General features: G+C 37.6%; 1 protein-coding gene and 1 long non-coding RNA gene across 2 annotated transcripts in view; one reads left to right on the top strand and one right to left on the bottom strand.

Annotated features, from left to right (window-relative positions):
- Positions 1–6,407, bottom strand: part of LOC103368527 (major histocompatibility complex class I-related gene protein-like) — a gene marked incomplete at its 3' end in the record, with an annotated part of 31,980 nt that overhangs the window by 9,288 nt on the left and 16,285 nt on the right. The gene's annotated exons all lie outside the window — the stretch shown is intronic.
- LOC103368521 (uncharacterized) overlaps positions 3,989–6,407 on the top strand; it is an 11,830-nt gene continuing 9,411 nt past the window's right edge. Inside the window, exon 1 of the long non-coding RNA XR_520780.1 lies at positions 3,989–3,998. This is a non-coding gene — a long non-coding RNA (uncharacterized LOC103368521). The remainder of the gene's footprint in view (positions 3,999–6,407) is intronic.

Here is a 6,407-nt window from a genome sequence, read left to right as displayed (position 1 = left end):
TATATATATATATATATCTGGCAGCTTTCTCTGAGTCCCACTATGTCAGTGTCTTCGAGTCTATATGTATATAAAGTAATGTCAGTGCCATTGAAGCAGCAAAACACTGTATGTCAGAGCAGGTCAACCACACATGTCCCATCTTCACACTGCTTGTCATTTATGTATCAGACTATTTATTGCACGTATTTCTTGCTTCTTGTTTCCAAATATTCATATTTTTTCTTCCATAGATGATATATGTGTTTTGTTTGTTCTGTAATATAATTGTCCTATTCTCCTTGATGCTGTGGCTAAATTGTCTGCATTAATTTAATGCAATGTAGCAAGCTGAAATGAAAAATTGAACTGACTGCAGCACAGTCACTTTGGCAGTCTACCACAACGACACAGTGATCCACAAACCTCACCTTTATGAGGATAAATCAGAAATCTTTATATTAAAACTCAGATTTGGAAAGTTGATAATATGCTCTGACAGTGGTTTTTACAAATGAAAGAACATCTTTAAACTTTTATAAATAAGATTAGAAACTAGTTGCTTCACTGTTAGAGTCTGAAATGTAATGTTTTCAATGCTGCAAACTAGCATCTAGCTTTCTTTGCACATTAGTTTCTATTCCAGTCTATTCAAGTTTATTTAATCTACCATTGAATATCCTCATTCAAACAAATGAGTGAAAAATAATACCAGAACATACCAACAATTATTAGGGTAGTATGTTAACTATACCTGATGTGTCGTTAAAGTACTGTTTGAATTCCTCCGTGTACGCTTTTGAATCCTGATACGCGTCAAGGCAGATCTGAACCTGCCCCTTGAGGTACTGAGGGTCATTGTCCATTAACTTTTTGATCCAGACCTGCCTGGGTTCTACTGTTCCCCTGATGCTGTCACAGTAACTCACTTGTACATCATCAATCTTTGAAACAACCAGAAACTCTGGGAAGGTTTGGAGTCCAGAGGATGTCGTAGCATAAAATGTCAGGGAGTGTTTCACTGAAAAGAAAAAAAAAAGGTTTCAGGTTTTTGAATAAAAAATGAATTTTCATAAGCTGTTAGTTCCATATCAATCTGCTCACAGAAATGCAAAGGTTATTATGAATGTAATGTCAGAGATGCAAATACAACAGAAATGTCTCCGAACTAGAGAAGCTACAGGCAGGTATGAGGAGATTTTAGGGGATGGTCTTCAAGTTCAGAGTATTTAGATTTTTAAGCAACTTTGTACACTCACTAGCCATTTTATGAGATACACCTTGCCAGTACCAGGTTGGATACCCTTTTGCCCCCAGAACTGCCTTAATTCTTTGTGGCATAGATTCCAGAAGGTGCTGGAAATGTTCCTCAGAGATTTTGACATGATAGCATGACACAGACTGTGGACACCATTGGAGTACAGTGAACTCATTGTCAAGTTGAAGAAACCAGTTTGAGATGATTTGAGCGTTATGATATTGTGTGTTGTCCTGCTGGAAGAAACCATCACAAGGTAATACACAGTGGTCATAAAGGGATGGACATGCTCAGCAACAATACGCAGGTGTTCAAAACGATGCTCAATTGGTACTAAGGAGTCCAAAGTGAGTCAAGAAAATATCCCCAACATCGTTAAACCACCAGCAGCCTGAACCGTTGATACAAGGCAGGATGGATCCATGCTTTCATGTTGTTTAAATTTTGACCATCTGACAGTCGTAGCAAAAGTCAAGACTCATCAAGCCAGGCATTGTTTTTCTAATCTTTTATTGTCCAATTTTGTTGACCCTGTGTGAACTGTAGCATCAGTTTCCCATTATTAGCTGACAAGAGTGGCACACAGTGTGGTCTTCTGCTGTTGTACCCTGTCTGCCTCAAGGGTCGACATGTGCGTTCAGGAATGCTCTTCTGCATACCTCAGTTGTAATGACTAGCTATTTGAGTTACCGTTGCCTTTCTATCGTCTCAAACCAGTCTGGCCATCTCTCATCTCTGGCATCAGCAAGACATTTTCACTCAAGAGAATTGCCACTCACTGGATAGTTTCTCTTTTTCAGATCGTTCCCTGTAAACCCTAAAGATGGTGGTGCTTAAAAACCCCAGTAGATCAGCGGTTTCTGAAATAGTCAGACCAGCACATCTGGCACCAACAATCACGCCATGTTCTGAGTCACTTAAAACACCTTTCTTCCTCATTCTGATGTTCAGCTTGAATTTTAGCAGGTTGTCTAGACCATGTCTACCTTCCTAAATGCATTGAGTTTTTCTGCTTTTGTATTGTCATTCCATTTGGTTGTGTCAAAATGCTAAGCCTGTTGGAGAAACTACACCATCTTATCAAACAAATCTCTTTCAACAAGAGCCTGCATGTTTAAAACTCTTAACACTTCTTACCTGAAAATGCCTCGGAAAATAAAATGAGCAGAAAAACAAGCTCCATTGTCTCTGTGGCGGTTGTGTGACTGCTGCTGGGGTCAAGTGTGTAAAACTGCAACAAAAAATCAAAAGCAAAAGTCTGAGACAAAGAGCGCTTCTTGTTGGCTCAGGTGATCAGAAGGAAATAATGAACAAAACATGTTTGACTGGAAGAGTTGGGTTATGTATTGTGTAAGGAGGAGTCTGAAAGAAAATTAACTGGAACACCTGAAGATTTTATCCAAGAAAACACATACAAGTAGGAAACAGTTCAGACGAGGCAACAGTGTTGTGTACGGACAGGTAGCGATGTCAAAACAACAATTTAGGTATAACATTTAAAAACAGCAAGCTTTAAATGGGAACAAAATAAAGATCCATAGCTAGAAGACTTAAGAAGAAGCTGCCACTGTTGATCTCTCATTACAAAAGTTGATCTGAATAAATAAATATACAGTTTTAAAATGAAAATGAAGACTGTTTCCAGGTCAAACAAAAGAAACTGACTTCAGTTGACCAAAAGTCATTAATCATGTCCATGTTCCTGTATTGTGTTTGTCTGTGTTTTATGATGTTTAAGTGTTTACTGACAGTTGATGTAATGTGCTAAACCTTTTTTTCCTCCATCTGTACACATCTGGCAGTTTTAACTGTTAACTTTACAACCTCTAAATGAACCAAACATGGAGAAACTAACATATTTCAGTCATTTAAAAACTCTGTGTACAATATCAGTTTTTCTATATATACAAGAATATGTGCAAGATCTGTATTTGTTCCATCAATATTTCTACTTATGGAGGAATATGTGCTACACCACTGATATGTGCAATGTCATATTTCACATTTGGGGATTTTTTTTCTGTGCATCTGAATATCTACACATGAAAGAATCAGTACTTCTGTATATTTTTGGTAGTTTCTCTTTTCTAGTGATTTTCCCTTCAGTTTGCACTTCCCCCTTTGCTGCTGGAACACTGCAAATTTTCCCCACTGTGCAATGAATAAAGTCTTATCTGAATATTTAGTGCATTAGAGAGTACGACGACCTGATTATCTGCCAACAAAAACAAAAGATAATCTGCATGGCAATCACATGTTAACATTACAATATTTCATAATTGAAATCTCCTCATCAGAGTGCTCTTGCCAATATTTAAAAAGTCTGCTCTCTGCCTCCATGAATTGAAAATTTGCGTTAATTAAGTCATAGCTTAGCCTGGTGTTTAGTTTGACCCAAAAGCTGGACACAGAAAACCAAAGTCAAAAGTCTTTATTCAGTGAGCCAAAGGTATCACACAGATGATCAGTCTGTGTGGCAACAAATCCAACTAAGGAAGCAGGCAAAAGGCAAAAACTATGAACAACCCACATCCAGACATTTAATATGCAGGCAAATGTCTTAAAAAAAGAGCTGGCAAAAGTGATACAAAAGGAGTTAACCAAACCAGAAAACACTAGCAAACAAATTTGTAACAGGGATAAGGCTGAGGTCAATATCCCAGATCATACAGGGAATTTATATCTAAAACATGTAAACACAAGCAGAGCAAACTTGGAAATGGCTGGAAAGCTTGACTACAAGAAGCAGAAAGATGATCTGGTGCAGAGTGATTGGAGAGCTGGTGCTTTTATACTGTGGAAGGAGGTTTATGGATCAGCTTCAGGTGTTTGATGGAAGCAGAGCAGGTGAGAAGGCAGCAGTCAGAAGGATGAAACACCCACAGCAGGGCAGGACACAAGAAGGAGAAAAGAAAAAGACATAAAAATACCACCAATACAACAACAGTAGCTGCCACGACACAAATGTGTTTGGAAAGCGATGGCAAATAAACAGACATAGTTTACAATATGTGAGCCATCTTTCATAGATATTTATACTGGAGCAGAAGAAGCAGTCTGTTGTAGACATGCAGTATGTGTTCAAAGTACAGCAATAATCACATAAAGTTGTTCCTGCACCTGTGGTTGTCGTGTTTCTCTATACAAAATTATGACCATAAAGTGGCAGCTNTGCTTTGTACATCAGTTTCTATTCAGTCTATTCAAGTTTATTCTATCTACCATTCAATATCCTCATACAAACAAGTGAATGAAGAAATAATACCAAAACATACCAATAAACATCAACTATACCTGTAGTATGGTTAAAGTGCTTTTTAAAGTCTTCAGTAACTGCTTTTGATTCCTGATAGTCGTCAAGGCAGGTCTGAACATGCCACTGGAAGTTCTGAGGTTCAGTGTCAAAGAACTTGTTGACCCAGTCCTGCCTGGGTTCTACTGCTCTCTTGTTGCTGTCACAGTAACCCACGGGCACGTTGTCAACCATAGAAACACCCACAAACTCTGGAAAGGTTTGGAGTCCAGAGGATGTAGTCAGGTAATATGTCAGGGAGTGTTCCACTAGAGGACAAAAAAAAGGTTTAGGGTTTTTAAATAGCAGTCTTTAAAAATGAATTTTCATAATCTGTCAGTTCTGAAATTACCAAACCAGCCCATCTGGCACCAACAATCATGACAAGTTCAAAGTCAGTTAAATCACCTTTCTTCCCCATTCTGATGCTCAATTCAAACTTCTGCAGGTTGTCTTGATTACATCTACCTGCCTAAATGCATTGAGTTGCTGCCATGTGATCGGCTATTTAGATGTTTGTGTTAACGAGCAGTTGAACAGGTGTACCTAATAAAGTGAGTGTATGTTTAAGCCAAATCTCAAGTGGTTATTAGTGGTTTACTAAAACCAAAACAAGATGATTCCAGTTCACCACAGGGGCACCTTATTAAAGCTCTTTGTCCTGTTCTTTAATTCAATCTGCATTTTGCCAAATTTAATTCCAATATGGAACAGAATACAAAACATCTGTGGTCTCTGTTGGTATTGTAGTAACCTTTTGTTGTGTCATAATGTCCAACCTTTAAGAGAAACTACACCATCTCATCAAACAAATCACTTTCTACAAAAGCCTGCATGTTTAAAACTCTTAACACTTCTTACCTGAAAGTGCCTCGGAAAATAAAATGAGCAGAAAAACAAGCTCCATTGTCTCTGTGGCGGTTGAGTGACTGCTGCTGGGGTCAAGTGTATAAAACTGCAACAAAAAATCCAAACATCTGGAATAAAAGTCTGAGACAAAGAGAGTTTCTTATCAGCTCCGGTGATCCGAAGGAAATAATGAACAAAACATGTTTGACTGGAAGAATTGGGTTACGTATTATGTGAGGAGGAGTCTGAAACACCTGCAGATTTCATCCAAGAAAACACATACAAGTAGGAAACAGTTCAGACGAAGCAACAGTAAATATTTCTGTTGTAAAACTTTTCTTTGCCTCTTCTGTAACGTCTTAAAAGGACGCTGTGGAGGAGGGAATGTTCCATTAAACAAGACAAGGATGCATTCAACAGCAGCATTCAGGGTTGTTAAAACTCTTCATGCTTCTATGTGCCCTCGCTTAAAATAAAATGTTCTTACTATGCACCATTTATCCAACTGACCTGCAAGTTTATGAAACAACACACTTATTAAATACCTGCAGATTGATTTTAAAAGCTACAATTAAGCAAAATAATAAAAACAATTTAAAAAAATGTTAGAAAACGGCTATTAAAAAAATACAATTATTGCACTTAGGCAATTTCTTTTTGTAAATGGTCTCATCAAGGTGTTTACATGACTTTTCTATTAGCTCCACTTTATGTTAACTCATTATCATGTTAATAAGTTCACAGAATCCACCAACATCTCAGTACAGAATGTTACAACTCAAACCAGAGCAGATCAACAGAAATAACTGAAAACTGTGTCTTTACTTTAGAATATAATCTGAATAAAAGAGTTCTAGTCTGTGACATATAAGCTCATTCTCTAAGCTGCTCTATCGATGAATCTCCTTTTGACTTTACAGCTATGCCCAGTGAAATGTGCTGACACAGACGTCTAAAATGTTAGAATATGACACTGAAAATGACATAAAATGACAAAACAGAATATTATCCCCGACATTAAATGAGCTT

The sequence above is a fragment of the Stegastes partitus genome, unplaced genomic scaffold (genome assembly GCF_000690725.1).
Source record: "Stegastes partitus isolate 25-593 unplaced genomic scaffold, Stegastes_partitus-1.0.2 Scaffold1166, whole genome shotgun sequence".
NCBI classification, from domain to species: domain Eukaryota; kingdom Metazoa; phylum Chordata; class Actinopteri; family Pomacentridae; genus Stegastes; species Stegastes partitus.
Note: the sequence above shows the minus strand (reverse complement) of the source record. Positions and strands in the feature narration are given on the sequence as shown.